Consider the following 17,656-nt stretch of genomic DNA (forward strand, 5'->3'; position numbering starts at 1 on the left):
TTTTTTGGTCAAGGTATACCATGTAAATATGTGATCCATTGTATTTTCCAGTATTGAAATAGCTGAAGTAAAAGGATTAAAGTATTTGTCATCTTGGTGTCTCAGCCCAATTAGCTGCACAGTCCTGACAGAGTTACAGAGAAATTTCTTTTTTGATCATTAGGTGCCAGACATAAGAGCAAATATCATTTCTGAAAGTGAAGATGAATATATAAATTACACAAACAGTTCTGAGAGTTTATAGAGTGCCACAGAACATTTCTCCTGAATTCCTATTTAGGAATTAGGGTTTGCTATGGTGACTGAGCCCAGGTGCACTGGCTGACGTCCATATGAGCAATTACATTCAGCTCAAATTCCTCTTTTCAGAAGAGCAATGAGAAGAGCATCCTGACACATTGCATGGTGGTGGTGCCTATTATTTCAAAGATGAACCCAGCCTCAGAGATGCGTGTACTTTATTGATAGCTGAAAAAATCCTTGTACCTACAGTTCATATTCTCTTTCAGACTCCACTCTAATTCATAGAACAGACCTGCTATTGGTGGTCTTGTGTAAAAGTGCCTACCCTTTTTTGCAAACCACTTTGAGAAGCACAGGAGGGCAAGTGAGTCACCTGGGTGACAGCTAGTCCTTCCAAACAGTAAGAAACAAGAAAGCATAAGGGGAGGGAAAAAGAGCTCAAGATCACAGCAGCCATCTCCTGTGTCCAGAGACATCCTTACAACATCCCTTTTTAACTTGCTTGGAAAAGCAGAGAATAGTTCACATCTACCCCAGCCATCAATCAGTGAGATGTGCACAGAACCTCAAAATACATTATTTTTCCCAAAGACAAAAAATTTCCCACAGTCCTTTGTAAAGTCTAATATTCTGGATTAAGTACTGGATTAAGTACTACATAGTATCCTTACTCAGCCTATCCCTGCACTAGACAAACTGTGTTGCCACTGATGTGTGAGAACTTGCAAGGACTGGATATGAGGAAAGTCAAAGGGTAAGACAAGAATATGATACAAGTATGATCGTACCAATCATCAGTGTTCAGTGTTCTTAAGTGTTCATCAGTGTTTTTAAGTCTTTCACTTTGATTTGTCATCCTCCCTCCCTTTTTCCTTCCTCAGCTACAGCTCTCTGTCTCAATGCTATAAATTTTTCTCCTTGGTTTTATTACCAAAAGAGGTTTGCTTGTAAATGCATTAAGTGTCTTAAGATGTTTAGTCATAAGGTGTGGAAATGGGCAATTTGTTTTTTCATGGAAGTAGCAGCACTGTGCACTCGTATCTGATGCCATGCCATTTAAACAATGGGAATGCCTGTATTCTCTTCTTCTAATCACTGTCTTCCACTTTTTAGTGTTTTCTTTCTTCTTTTATCTCATTTCCTGTCTGAACCTCGTTCAACATCTTTAAAACGCTATAAAGGCAGTGCCAAATTCTATTGCAATATATGACTGGCTGCTATTAAATCATGACACACTTAATTTTTACTTCATTAGGAGTTTACTAGAAATGCTGTAACTACCCATGATGCCATCATGGGACAACAAAAGATGTTTATGAAAAAGCATACAGGAAAAGTTGTTCCTACACAAAAAACTATTAACAAGTATGTCATTCAGCATATGGGAGGGGAAAATAAATGCAATGGTGTGCTTGCCAAATGGAAAAGTACCAACATGGTTAAATGAGAAAAATTGTTTTCAGACTTCCGACAAGATTTTAAAATTAGCAAAGAAATGTGAAATTAAATTAAATAACACACAAAACCCATTCAATTTTTCTATTTTTGCCCTTATTGTTTATTCTTCCTAATAATCCTGTTTACTCGTTTTTGGCTCTTTTGATCCGACTCGATGGAGTTGCCACCCCTTCTCTGGCTTTCATTGTAATCTCACACTTGGCCAAAGAACAGAGGAAATGAACAAAGCTGTTGATATGTAAATAACAACTTTGAAGATAGAAGTACCAGATTGTTCCTAAAAAGAAAAATGCAATTGCTTTTTTTTTCACCAGATTAAAAAAAAACAACCCTGATGTATTATTCAAATGGTGACTGAAATCAAAGATTCCATTATCTCTGAAGAATAATCATTTCAGTCAAACCAGGTATTTCCAGAGAGCCAAGGAAATTTTATTAAGAGTTCAAAATGTTACATTCTGAATGTTGTTGACAAAATTGCTTATTTCAACCCTATTTCACTTTCCATGTATTACAAGTACCTTTTAGCAAGATGTTTGAAGAGATGGGTTGATTTTCCCCTGCATAAAAGCAACCAAGGGCCAAATTTTGATGCTTCTGTAGGTGGTATCTGAATCACAATCACAGAACTGGAAGGTATCTATGGAGATCACCTGGTCCAACCCCTGCCCTTCAAGCAGGGCCACCTAGAGCTAGTTGCCCAGAGCCATGTCCAGAAGGCTTTTGAAGATCTAAAGGATAAGGAATCCACCACCTTCTCGGGCAACCTGTGCCAGTGCTTGTTCAGCCTCACAGTAAAAAAGCATTTCCTGATGTTCTGAGGAAACCTCCTGTATTTCAGTTTTTGCCCATGTATGGATCCTCTGATCCCAGAGAGAATCTCTTCTGATCACAGAATTTATGAAAAATAGGCAACAAAACTCACTGAAGTCATGTCAGTGACTCCAATATTTCTGGACTTCTGTATAACTAGAAGGAAGAAATTAGGTTAATTTTCCTGCATGTACTATTGCAGTTTGCATTGTTATGTCTATTTCTGTGAGAAGTGTGTTCATGGAACAATTTCACTATTCAGTGAGATACCCTAATGCCTTTGTCCAAACATGCAGTTGGTGGCATGCAGATAATTTACAGATTATGAGTTGCAGGTGCACAAATATGATAGAATGAGCCTTAATAACCGAAAAGGGCTTGATGCAAAATAGCCTCAGAATGGAATAATTGCTGCTGAGGCATTGCTCCAGAATACCCAAGCCTTACTGGTTGTCCTTCTGAAAAAACAGGATTTGGATATTATTTTTTGAACCACCCAAAATGAATCTTGATACCCAAGAGTGAATGAGTGGAAGAGAGCATATCTGCCCCATTTGTCTAAGAGATACGTAAGGTGTCTTCATGTGTCAAAGACTCCTTCCCAGTGTTCTGAAACAGTTACATTTTTATCTTTTAGAGAAAGACATGGGCAAATTCAGGAGAATCTCAGGTAAAGTTCAGGTACTTCACAAATTATGTAGTGGCATCTCCTAAATAGCCTTCTTCAGGACACTTTGATGTAGAGAGTTTGATCTGTTATTGATTCTGTCCACATTCTGGAAAATAATCAAAATGAGCAAAGTGATGCTGACTACTGCTTTCCAAAAGGTTACAGTTCTGTGTGATGATAAATGATGGGTAAGCACTACCATTAGTAAACAGTCAAGGTGTCTGATGGAGAAAAGTCAATGAAAGTAAACACCACATAGCCTGATTAAGTTGGCTCCAATTCAGAATTAAAGGGACATAATATTATCTGCTCTTATCTGGCATGTAGGTTTATTAACATTTGTTTCAAACCTGCAGATATAGAAAAGATAAGCTCTACATTGCTTGAAGTACGATTTTTCCTGTTTAGTGACAATCAGCAATATGAGACCATAGCATGGTAAGCAACAATATAAGTTGGTTTGGCTTTTTTACCCCCACAATGTTCCTCTTAATAGAAAAATAAGACACCTTTGTAGTCCTCAGTATGAGCAGGTGAAGAAAAGATAGGCTCAGGAAGAAAAGCAAAAAATTTCTTTCAAAAAAGGTCTGGTGAATTGGAAAGACTTGCAAGCAAGAAAAAGAAAGACTGAATGAGATTCCAAGACTGAGATAGATTCCAAGAAAGTGAACACAAATGGTAGTGCAGGACAGAGAGTAGTGTGGGATTACCTGGCTGCCAGGTTGAGCCTGAAAAGTTAATAGAAGACAGAAGTTCATTTCTACTCTTGGATCCATAGACATAGGAGCATGGGAATATCTGCACTCTCAGAACAAAAGGAACCTTATGCAGGTAGGACCCAGCTGTGTTTGATAGCCAAGGTCCACTGTTCATCAGTGGCAGATGAGCAGAAAGATGATTAGAGGGATGTAGCACCTCTCCTGTGAGAGAAGGTTAAGAGATTTGGGATTGTTGAGCCTGGAGAAGAGAAGATTTTGTGGTAACCTAATTGTTGCCTCCCAGTAATGAAAGAAAGCCTACAGGAAAGATGGAGATTTTTTACAAGCATATGGTGATAGGACAAGGGGGAATGGCTTTAGACTTTAGATTAGATATTAGGTAGAAATTCTTTACTGTACTGTTTGGAACACCTTGCAAAGAGATATTGTGGGTGCCCCACCCCTGGAAGTGTGCAAGTCTAGGTTGGATGGGGCTTTAAGCAACCTGGTCTAGTAGGAGGTGTCCCTGTCTATGGCAGGTGGGCTGGAACTAGGTGATCCTTAAGGTCCCTTCCAACTCAAACCATTCTGTGATTCGCTAAGTCATCAAGGCTTTTTTCCCTCTGGCATATCTACCACTGGCATCCAAGACAGCTGTCCTTTCAGGCACTGCAGAGATTTTCATTCCACTTTGGACTTGGCTCTCTGTGCCCATCCCCAGAAGCAGCACAGAAGGACAACCCACCTCAAGACAGGGGACGAGGGCAAGGTGGAAACTACCATACACAAGTTCTGCAAGAGACTGCTCGGACCAGAGAGTTAGATTACACTTCTGTCTGAAGCTGCTGCAAAACTACGTGCTCAAGTGCCAGGCTGAATCATTCCCCTGAAATGAATTCTCCATGTGAGGCAATTCAGCAACTCTCTAGTGGGGTGTTGGGTTTTCTCATATTGTCCTTGGGCTGTAAAAATGCCCTTGGCCACTACAAAGCAGTTTAGAAAGGAGAAAAAGGAGAAAACCACTTCTCACAGTGTTCATTTGACTGAAACTGGAATGAAATGCTATTCTTCTCACCTCACAACCTCCCTATTGTATCCGTATTGTACAGGGTAAGAATAAAGCATATGAAGTCCGTGCTCTTCAGTGGAAAAAAAATTAAAAAGATGAGGTTTGAGAAATTTCAACTTGTTCCCTTTCTTCTAGCATGAGTTAAAAAAACCTTAAATTTCTGGCCTCTAAACTCATCCACTCACTCCTAGGGGGAAAAAAATATATTTCATGGCATATGCTACCAATAATCCTGTTTACCTCTGAGTAGACTGGAAGATGAAAGTTTCTGCCAATCTACTGAGTGACAGTCAGGCTGCAGCCCTCTGTATATTACAAGGCAATCAGAGCTCACTTTTAATTAAAGCACAACGTGGGCGAAGAACTTATGGAGACAGTTATTAGACATACATTATTAGACAGTCACACATTAGATTGCCCTGGAAACTCCACAGATTCAACCTGAAGAAACAATGGTTTAATAATGGTTAATAAAGAGTACCTATACAACTCTAGGAACACTGTGCAAGCCTAAGGATGTCTGTGGATGAGTAACACAAAAGAATCTCAGTTCTCATGTGTCCTTCCATGCTACTATGAGGTAACATTTGCTACTACTATGAATAACATTTTGTATGTATTTATTCATTTTGCTTCACCCCAAAACAATATCTCTTAAGTAAGCTGGGGTCCAGAATATCACCCATTAGCACCAACATGATGATATAATGCACAGACTACACAGTCATTTGTTGTGAAGAATTTCAAAATACTTAAAAGGTGTTCATCAAAAGCTTTAACTTGTTTTTGTGTATCTGCAGCAGCACATCTGTGAGGTTTTTATCCTCGATTGGATGAATTTTCTAGTCTATCACTGTTTAACTGAGTTAATTAGGAGAAAAATGTCTAAGAATCTAAATGTTATACTTATGCTTTGAACTTGAATATTTTACAAATAAAATCCTTGCAAGGACCAAAAATGAAACTTCTTATTTATTTAACCTGATTCAAATAACTAAAAATAAAAAAAATAAAATAAAAAAATAATAAAAAAAAGGGTGGAAGCCCACTAGTGCCACTTAGCATTTGAAGAGAGCCTTTTGTGAACCTTGCTATTAAAAAGGCTATGATAGTAGGAAGCAACTATAATTTGGCTATGAATCACAGAGCTATTCACAGGAAGACTCTTAGCAAAGACAAAGGCCCTGCTGTCCAATATAAACCCATGAATTGCCTTCAGATAAATGCAGCTTGTCCTTCGATGTAAAGCTACTCGTCACAATCCAGCCAGCAGCCTCCATTGTTCACCCTAATGAAAATGCACTCTGGAACAGAGAAACTGTCTAATTCATTACAGGGGAGACTAATTTTTTCCAGCAACTACTGAAAAATTTAAAAATCCCCAGTGAAAGCAGAAACAGACTTTTTTTTTCCCCCACAAAATTTAACCTTTATTTGCAAATGGCAAAACTGCCTTTTTCTTAAAAAACCCAAATAATAATGGTGTTCCTTTTGTGTGTATTTAGCAGAAAGGTAAATCTCAAAGAGCTTTCCTCTACACCATCTTTAGAAAGAATCTCTTTTTTCTGGGTTTTATGCATCTAAAGAGGCTTTGAACAAGCAGAAGCAATTTCTTCTGCCACACTTATCTTCTTCCAGACTCCTTTCAATTAATATTTGTCTAATATTTGTTAATTGCTACTAAAGATGCTGTATCAGGTAATGCTTTTTATTTACCTACAGAGCTTGGAACTGCAGGATAGAAAGTGTATCTATGGATATGCCATTGTAGAGTAGCAACAATAGCTTTGGGCTACAGCTGCTAAAAATAACTTGCTCTGTGCTGCAACTCAGGCATGAGAGATTCAGACCATTCATAAGAACTGCAATTAAAAGCATCAAATGGAATGGAAATACCCTCCTCCATCACTCTGGCAACTCCTTTTTGATGAGTCTATGCAGTGGTGGAGTTTTCCTCTTGTTTTGCTTGAAAGGCACTGCATTTCTTTTGATTTCTTTGCTGGGAACCAGTAGTTTTAGAGGAGGAAAAGGGAAGTTAATTTTAATTTCAGAGAGACAGCAAGGAAGAAAAAAAGGCATTTTTTCAAGGACGAGCAATGTTAAGACTGCTGGCAATTTTTTAAAAGCAATTAAAACAGTAGTCTTCATAATAAATAAAATCCCTTCATTATTTAAATAAAATGTGACCTCCTGCATACATTTAATTAGCATATTTTCCTTCACAAAGTCTCTGTGGGCATGGTTGACCTACTCTTACCAAAGCACATATCCTTGAAAAGCAGTCCCACAGAAGTTGAAGAGATTGATCATGCAAACAAATCTCTCATCACCTGGGTCTCAGAACAAACACTGCACTGTGACAGTCAGAAGAAGAGCTGAAACCCTGCCTGGCAACCTTGCTTGGAAACCAGCAGTCAGGGAACCAAGCAAAACCATAGGCAGTAACTTGTACCACACACTGGGATGGCTCAGAGGATGGGGACAGGGGCTCCTTTCCTCAGCTTCCTTCCTTCTCAAAAAGCAATCCCAAAAGGCCCATGGTTGGTGTGACTGGAGCAGCTGCTGACTTTCCAAGGAGAGGTGGACAAAGCCCTTCTCCTGCACAGCCAGCCCATTTCCTGCGTGCTGAGCAGCACAGGCACTCCTGTGAGTGCAGGCTGCTCCTGTTACACCGCTGGCAGCAGATCCCAGGGAAAATGCCAGCCAGGGACTGCTGGGGCTGCTGGGGTACTCAGGCCCCACGTCCTGTACAAGGAGGAAGCAGCTTAAATCAGCTCCAGCAGTGCATCATTTATTTGCTCAGCACTCAGGCTCCTCTTTAGCTGTTGTACCTGTGTTTTGTCCCTTCTATGCTATTTGCAAATAGCAGCTATTTATATTTAATACAGCTTTGCTATAACCTGCTGTTGCAGGTGGTGGCAGCTGTTGCTCTGCTGTTTTCTTCCTCAGGATACCCACTCTTTGGGATAGGAGAAGGGATCATCTCAGCTCCATGTTAAGCAACAGCAGCACAGACAAAGGCTCAACTGTCCCATCAGTATCAATGATCTAATCAGGACTGAGAGTGCCAATAAAAAAAAACAATTCTTTTTTCTTTCTTCCAGCTGGAACAAACTGAACAACATCTTTCCCCTCCCTTTATTTTGTTCTGCCAAAGTAAAAAGGTACAATTTCCTTATCAGCATGTCTTTGGGTCAAAACATCTCTTCAGACTGAAACAAAATGTTCCATCCTATGGCAGACATACAAAAAACAACAGGGAATGGAGGACTGGCTGCGTCTTCAGCACTGCTTCCTTCTTCCAGAATCACTAGTGATGGGGACACTTCTGGGACCTGAACTCCAAGGTCTAGACCTAGTTCTCACTGAAGATGTTCCAATGTACACATCTTGTGAAATGGGCCAGCCACTGTGCTATGCCATTCTTCTGCTCTTGACAGTGAATGCTTTAGTATTTATAAAAATGTGTTTCAGAGAGGTAAATATTGAGGAAACATATATTGGGATTTTATTTTTATTCTGATGGTTAAGGCACTGTTGAGATAAGAGAATTATAGTTCAAATCAATACAGGCAGCAGTGAACACAGCTCTTCTACATTTTTCTTGACAACATTAATCACTGGACACTAAAAAAGCAGAAGGGACACTGATTGTCTCTTTGTCAAGATATGACAACTCCTCAAGAGCCTAAAATGTTTACAACTGAAAGTACTTGGCAAATTTGATCCAAGTCCATGCATTGTAGATTTTGAGCTGTACAAAATCACCTTTTGGCAAATTTTCTATTTGTATGACTTGTACATTTAAATCCTGTTTAGCTATACTGTTGTGCATGAACAATGACTTATATGGAGTCATTAAAAAAAACCCACAAACTGTATATTTATTCATATTTTTGTGCAAACTGAATGCATTTTGCATGCAAAATATTTCCTGTGTTAAATTCATTCTCACAGTGCTGTTTTCCATACTAATCAGTACCCAGTATATTCAGCAAATTCAGACTGATATATCACGATGATAGTGGTTCAGTACAACTACTAAATTATTCATGTGAAAACATAAGCTGCACTAACACTGCCGAAGGGTTTATAAGCAATATGTCTGGGGGGGGGGTAGGGGGAAGAAGATACAAGAATTACCTAAAAATAATAAAAATGAGTGATCTTGCAAAATTCTCATTAATACAATGTAGTAGTATGCTAATGAAAATTACTGATGCACTGAAGTAGAAGGTAATGTCCATTAGGTAAGAATTAAAATATCACATTGGAAAGATGCTGTTAAAAAAAACAGGGATTGGACAAAAGGGAATATGGGAAAGCTGAAGGTTATGTTCACAAGTTGTCTATATGGTCAAATAAAACCAGGGTCAGGAAGAAGAACCTGTGGTATTTACAAGTAAGAAACAGTCAGTGGGCAGAAGCAGCGACACCAATCAATAAAGGGACACATTCAAACTTTCCCTAAGCCAGGGAAAGCCAAAACCGTGGATCCATGTGGTGTCTGGCCAGTGTGCTAGGATCTCAACACAGAGCCTTTTCTGACAATCTGTTACAGGGCAAACAGACTCCCTTGCAGATGGCACCATGCAGTTACAAGTTTCCTGCCCAGGAGCAGCTCTTAGACAGACATATATGAACTTCCAAAGGAAAAGCACTGCTAGGGCCATCTGTTTTTCATAGATACCATAAAGTCGGGGATAACATCTGAGAGTATTTTGCGTTATTTCTAAACTCTCCAATCCATCTTTTACAAGAACTTTTAAGGTCAGCAGAGAGCAACACGTGCAGCAAACAGATTTACTGGGCAGATTAGCTAAGTGACCTCATAAAGCGAACAAAGCATGCTGCTCTTTCAATCAGCATCTTTTTAAATCTGTTAACTAACACTGAAATATTTGCTTTGACATGAGAGTTTGCTGCAAGTGTTTCCATGGTAATTCTTGGCCTCTCAGCTGTGGGGACAATTTCAGCTAACTCCAGAAGACAGAATGGGCTTAAGGATATCTTCCCAGATAGCCTTCAGACTATTTTCTGCACAGACCCTGGGAAGAGCTGCAATACAGATGGGGATGAGGAAGAGGGTGGTCAGTGCCAGGAGCAGGCTGTGAGCTCCAGGGTGATCTTGGCTGTTAGGGGCAACAGCTGCAAATGTCCCTTCCCACTGGTGAAACTATCCCCAAATTGAGATTAAAGACAGGAGATGCAGGATGGTGTTTTCCCAGATTGTCCTGAACTGTGCCTGTAGCTGTAGCACAGCTGCACTCAGCACAGCAGCTGGCTGTGGGCTCCAGCTGTGGGCCTGCAGCCCAGGTTCAGACCCAGCAAAACCATGGCTCTGGGATGGCCCTCTGCTACAGACAGCAGGGAGATGTCAGGCCACGCGAGCAAAATCTTTTCTTCTAATCACTGACTGCCAACTAATCCTACAAAAAAAAATTCTCATCAACCTTTCTAAACAGCTGAACTGCATTTACTTGTATTGTTCCTTCCAAAACCTCTAAAGTACAGCTATATACCAATAACATCTGGACACTGGTTTGTGCAACTGACATGATTAAATTTTTTACACATTTTATACTGCAAACTGCACATGGTCATGCTTTGACCTTTACCAAGAGGGTTTGGATTTTTTTCCAAATTTCTTTTCAACTCAAATTTTTGCAACCACGTACTAGGATCTGTGACTTCTGCATTCTGTTGTTTTCACATTGTTCTCAAACTTATTTTGGCACTTGAGGATTGCAGAAGGAAGAGGAAAACTGGCTCCAGTAATTTGAATTTTCTTCTTTGACTGTCTCACTGTGCACCCATGGCTCTCTGGTGTAAAGCAAGGGGTCATCTTTGCTGTAAGCAGATATACTGGCAGAGTAGCTTGATTACAGTCAACAATGCAACACTTACTAAGTCCATGTAACCTTAGAATACAGTGCATAGATTTCCTGTAATTAGGAAGAATTACAAATAATCCTCCAAATTACAAATTTGGACCATTTTGTATTCTGGGCTGCACCAAAAGAAGTGTGGCCAGCAGGTCTAAGGAGGTAATTCTCCCTCTCTTGTGAGACCCAACCTGGAGTGCTGTGCAGAGTTCTGGTGTCCCCAACATAGGAAGGACATGGAGCCATTGGAGCAAGTCCAGGGAGGGGGGCACGACGTGGAGCATCTTCTCTGTGAGGACAGGCTGAGAAATTTGGAACTGTTCAGCCTGGAGAAGAGAAGATTGTGTGAAGACCTCACAGCAACTTTCCAGTATCTGAAGGGGCCTACCAGGAAGGCAGAGAGTGACTCCTCATCAGGAACTGCAGTGATATGACAAAGACTAAGGGATGCAAACTGAGGAAGGGGAAGTTTAGGTTAGATATCAGGAAGAAATTCTTTACTGTGAGAGTGGTGAGATACTGGACAGGTTGCCAAGGACACTGTGGACGCCCCAACCCCGACAGTGTTCAAAGTCAGGTTGGGTGGAGCAAGGTCCATCTTCAAGGGTCATTCCAACCCTTAAGATTATGTATGAAATACATAAATAACAGGCCCATAAATATTCTGCATGTAATAGTACAGCAATATAAGTATTTGATCTATTTTGTGAGGTATTATGTATGCTACAAATAATATTATACATCATCAAGGCATCTATATACATGTATAAAGATGTACAAACCTGTGTACATCTATAAAAAGATTATGGAACACACTATGAAAGCAAAAAGACTTGTTTTCTGTAATAACCAGGAGAGCAAACATGCCCTTTAATAACATCTATGATGAAGTGGCACAGGAATAAGGATCCTCCTTAACAAGCCTTTGCAAGTTAATGATGTAAATTTTCTCTGCTGCACCTTTGAGTGGTTTTATGCTGCATGTCATTGTGACGTACAACACCTCCAAATTTCTATCAGCATATTTCATACTGGAGTTAATTATATGTCCATTGGTTTTTGGTGTGTAGTACTTGTTCTTTCTTTTTTATTCTGTTATTTTGAACAGGGTGAAAGAAACTCAGAATCAAAGGCCAGGGTCAAGTCATACAAATATTAAATGTGTGCTGCAGAGAACATTTCCATTTTGCTGTAACAAGGCTGCTGCCAGTTAGCACAAAAGCACATTGTCCAAGCAGGCTTTACCCAGGCAACCTTACAGCTCTCACAGGTTTAAACTGCAGTTCTGTGTGATGGGATGTTTCTCTTTGTGGGGTTATTTGCACCCTTCACCTTTGGGCAGGATACAGAGAAGTGACACACAGTAAGGGAAGAGTCAGGAAATGACACCTGACCCACCAAAAGCAAAATGTGTCCTGACATATTTACCAGCCTGAGCAGAGCCACAATGTCATCAGATGGGAGATTCTAGCTGCTCTGAGTCTAACAAAGGAAGAAGTAGTCCCTGCTTGGCTCCTCCCATCATCCCAGTGCCCAGTCCCCACCAGTCCCCAGGAACATATGCCACTCATCCTGCCAGTCCCTGGGAAAGGCACCCTGGGCCATGTGCTCAGGAACACCCACCTGGCTGCAGAGGTGTTTGGGGATCTCAGAAAAAGGTGACACAGGGCAGGCCAACACTCCCCTCATACACCTGTCACTCACTGATGGAGCCAAACTGAGGGGGTTTCCTAAACCTTACCCTTCTCCTGGGTTCTTCATTCTGGTATCTTTAATTTTACTGGGGGTGAATGATTTGTGATTTAATTCTGACCTTCAGAGACAGTCCTGAATAATGTATTTATCTGAGATATAATCAAACATAGCAACCAACAGGACTCTCTGGTTCCCCAACAACTTTCTTTCTCTTTTGTTGCTTTATTTTTGGTTTTGTTTCCATTCATTATGCAAATAATTTATTTGTGTTATTTCCTTGAAACAAGGATATTTTTTCTTTTATTCATCTCCAGACACAAGCTATTACATACTAAATAATATTGAGTCTTCAGGTGTTAGATGAGAAAAATCTCTTGTAGGCTTCAGTGTAACTCCTACAGAATTCTTAATGAATTTGGAGATTGACTTTCATCTCTGTTTTTAGCCTTCCTATTTAATTTGACTACTTACATAAAACAAAAATGAAACTTACAATGATCTCAAATTGAATATTTGAACCTTGCCATCATGCCAACATAGCTGTCTAAAATAAAGCTGAAGCAATAGGAAGAAATAGGAAAATAAGCACACACTTGAAGATGATTATACCAGAGAAAGAACATGGAAAAAAGCAGTAGCATTTTTCAGGAAGTTATGCACTAAAAAGAGCTATTACAGAAAAAATTAATTGCTCCTGTGTTGGAATGAAAAAAGAATATTTCTGGTTTTGACATGTACCAGCATTTTCTACCAGGACTGTTTTTACTAGTATCTTCAAAATACAAATAATTCTTGTTTCTCATCTGAGAAATATTTTATTTTAGTTTTGCTTTGCTGTCCTTTGTGGTTCCAAGACAATAAAGAAATATGACAATGGATTTAATTAACTTATCATGTATATTTTCCATCAGTAAAAGAGACAACAGGAATAACCACACCAGATTCCAGTCATTAATCATATTGCTTTCAGTCCTTTTATCTTACCATTTATATATTGTCTTAGATTTTGAAGAATTTAACAACAGACGTATTTTTTTCATCTACCTGCTAATTTCATGTTGAGAGATTCACTACACTGACTATAGCAGCAGTTGTGTTTAATTAGAGCATTCTTGTCAGCTGGGGAAGGTAGGAGAGAAATTATTGGGTAAAGTTTCCATATAAAATGTCCCTGGTGGAGGTAAGTGCAAATAATGATGAGAACCTCAATTCCCTGCTCCAGTCCCCTCTTCCTAGGGTTGTTTACCACTGAGAAGGGACTCGGTGGTAAAACAAACAACTGGTTGTCTGGCAAAACACCAGGAATGCATCAATCTGAGGATGTGCCAATGGAAGCAAAGGATTTGTACTCTTTTCTGCCAGCCTCTGTGGGCTGCTGATGTGGTCAGCAGGATCTTGGGAGGAGTGGCTGTGTCACAGCATTATCTGGGGTGCAGAATACTGTGTATTCCCGATACTCACAGGTGCTAAACTATATATTAACACTATATATTAGCACTGGTTAAATTATTACTGGATCACACCTGGCACTGTATTGGAAATTCTTTCATCTTGTACTATTAACAACCTTATGAAATCAAAATTGATTCAGCATGCACACAGGTAGCCATGTGTATGCACGGACATTTATACAGAAAAGTGATCTCTAATCATCCTGTTTGAAGAGATAAAGAGGCACATGTGTGAGTATGCATGCACTTGAACACATTTATGTGTTTGTACATAACATAGTATGTAATGTGTTCATGAACACAAAAGAAAGACATAAATATTTCAAAAAGTTAGGATTTGTGCCATATTTTGTCTTTCACTGATGATTTTTTTGTAAATGAGCAGTAAAGAATGGTCACGGCCCTGGCTGAAAAAAATCACATCTACTTTAAAGTTATTTTAATCTAAGAAAGTATCTAATGATCCTTTGGAGAGATGGGGCTACTGAGGGGAGGACCAACACAAATAGAATGGTTCAGAATATGAATAACAGGGAAGACTCATCAGAGGATAAATGAGCACAAAAACCTCTCTTTCTCAGGAGATGTAGAATCTCTCTCTATGGTTTGAGGCTCACTGAATCCATGGTACTGAGAGAGACAGATATCTCCCTGGAAATGGAGAGAAAAGAGAGTACGATGAAAAAGGCTTTGATAAAAATAAATAAAAACCCTAAGTCCCCCAAAATATCATAACCCAAAACATTTCCATGTTTCAACAGATATCATATGTGTTCTATTTGTCTGAGATTCTTTGAATTTTCATAAGGGATTTCATCCTTAGATGTTTCTGTTCAGATCCCTGAAAGTTCAGTCAACATGCATTACAAGACAGAACTCGGTTTAGATTCAGACATAAGCACCTTATGTAAATTCTTCAAATAAGGGTGAAGAAAGAACCCTTACTTATGACAGAAACAAGACTTAGTTATGGACTACTTCTAATATCAGATGGCAAAAAAAAAAAAAAAAAAGAAAAAAAAAAAAAAAGAATGAACCCAGGGTACATTTTTTCCCAAATCTGTAATTTCAGGGCTCTGTTTTGTCTTTGAACACAACACATGATTAATCTCAGTGTAGGATTTACAAAATCTGCTTTTAGCTATAGTATATACTCAAAAAAGAGGAAGTAAAATGTGGCTTGTGCTAAACTTAGCAGCTTTGTCAATTAATGCAACTTTATTCATCGATTCAGTCAAGTTGAATAGTTTCCTAGATAAGTATAGAAATTGTTCCTGCAATTTTGAATACTACTACATATCCAGCCAAATGGGCTTTAGGATAAAGAAGCCAGGGTGATTTATTTGTAATCCCTTTAGTTGCTTTTTTATTTGTTCTTTCAGATTGAAGAGACTAAGGAATATCATACTTACCCAAACCCTTGGATTATTTCCATGCAGAAGATTTGACCTTAATGCTCTGTGTGTGTAATAAAATCAGATGGGTTCAAATGATCCTGGTACAGTGACGCATTCTTGATACTGTCTACTTATTTTAAGCATGCAGTTCTGGTAACTTATGCCCACTCTTTCTCTGCCAGCACATGATGGGGTTCAGGTTAACCTTTAATAAAGGATGGTATTATGGCAAGCCTTGCTTACTCTGGAAGAGTGATGAGCAGGGGAGTGAGTTGGTCAAGCTCCCTTTCACCACCATCAGGGTGTTTTAGCTATGTTTTTATTTCAGCATCTGTCTCCAGATCTATTTCAATTAAAACTAAATGTGGAAGGGAACTTTGAACCCCACATGGTGCATTCTTCAGCAAGGAAGAACCCAAATTTCAATAGCCATTGGGAACAGTTTCCTGCCCAATGCAGTCCCTTAGCTTTTGTCTGCTCAGACCCAAACCCCATTGGTCTCATCTTTCTCATGCCATTATTATGACCTTTAAGAGCCCTGATCAGAAAACCTCAAGAGGTGATCTTTGATGTGACCACACTGAGGAAATAAACAGTCCCAATCGCTACAACATTCCTTTCATTGCTTTGGGGTATGTGTAAGGGATGAACTGAGTACCCAGGGCTTTAGAATTGTTTTCATGCAGAATGGAGAATGAGCTTTTAAAGGAGGAGAGGGAACAGAAACGCAGTTAGTCCAACAAATAAAACTGGAAATAATGTTGAAAGAATATAGTTTTATTCTGTATAATGCAAAGAATGAGGATGTGAATGGAAACCTTTTATGAATGTTTCTATGCACTGAATGGAACATCTAACATGATAATTAACTTTAAAACCTGCTTTTAGCAGAAGTAAGTGAAGACCCTCAAGTCAGAAGCAAACTCAGTCCTAAGAAAGACAAGCATCATATCCCCATGATGGGGACACTCCACTGCAGTGTCATGTACTGGAAAAGCTAGTCTACATTTTAGGTTACATGTTAGAGTGGCTTTTAAACTATTTTACAAAGCATTTCAGCATCACTGCTCATATTTCACTGAGTATGTGGGACTACAAAATTAAGTGGTTTGCTGGAAGTCACTTCAGGTGGGCAGTGGTCCAGATCTTGAGCAAGTGCTTTATGGTGTTGTTGTGAATTTATGTTCACATGAACCTTGTTGTGAAATTATGGAAATATGGACTATTGTTACCTTGTGCTGCCCTATAACTTAATGTGCAAAGATATACTGAAAATACATTAGGTTAGGATCACCTGTCCACAAGGCTGAGTAGTGAGTGCTCCTGTGTAAGAATGAACAGCTTGCATACCACAGAGTGATCTAGCAGATTAACAGTTACTTCTGATGCCAAAATAGTCAGAACAAAGCCAAATGCAAAAGCTGCTGAAGGGCACTACCAGTATCAGGTGCAAGATGAAGACAGTCATCATGTTCTCAAACACTGGAATAAAAATACTTGGCAGGAAAATCAGAAATAATGGCTAACTTTGCATCAAGTCCTCCAGTCTCAATGTACCTGTGCAATTCTGCCCTATCTTTGCAGAAATATACAACTAGAGGCTTTTTGTTCAGTCTTGAATTTCTAATCCTTTTGCTTTCCCCTTCCCAATTACAAGGAGCTTTCAGGAGTAGTAATTAACTAGAACTAAGAAATATTGGACTTTGGACTCCACTGCTTAAAACCTCTAAGTCATCTATTGAACTTTGAACATTTTTATTCTTACTCTTTTTCATTTTCTTATATTGGAGCATGTGCTATTTTTGATTTGAGTGATTATACATAGCAATCCTTCACATAACACAGTTCTCTCCTTATCACTTCTTGTGGTAACATCGATATATGTTATTAAAGTGTTAATAATTAGGGATGTGGATCCTAACTATGCATATTAAGGCTGTCAGTTTTCTTTTTTGATTAGCACTCATTTTATACCAGATAAAAACTTTTTCCAAGGTTATCTGCTATAAAGCTCCAGGCATGTCCTACAGTTGTTCATTTCTCATGAAGTTCACTAGCAAACACACTGTTTAAATATTTCAGAAGTGATCTCTTCCTCTGTTGCAGGGGTTTGGTTGTTCAGGGTTTTTTTAATATTACCTAATGGTACTGGACAAGGACATAGGGATCAATGCTAGTCTCAATAATGTCCCTCATAAATTGCTCCAGTGTGTTTCAAAGACCTTCAAAACAGACAGATGCAGCTCACTTTTGTACAAGCACATACCCTGAGGAATC

The 17,656-nt window shown here is 39.2% G+C and overlaps 1 protein-coding gene across 1 annotated transcript in view; it reads right to left on the reverse strand.

The window, feature by feature from the left end:
- KCNB2 (potassium voltage-gated channel subfamily B member 2) overlaps positions 1–17,656 on the reverse strand; it is a 164,728-nt gene that overhangs the window by 76,803 nt on the left and 70,269 nt on the right. The window lies entirely within an intron of this gene.

The sequence above is a fragment of the Pseudopodoces humilis genome, chromosome 1 (genome assembly GCF_049639895.1).
Source record: "Pseudopodoces humilis isolate 2021_Gansu_Grassland_sample_001 chromosome 1, ASM4963989v1, whole genome shotgun sequence".
Taxonomy (NCBI): domain Eukaryota; kingdom Metazoa; phylum Chordata; class Aves; order Passeriformes; family Paridae; genus Pseudopodoces; species Pseudopodoces humilis.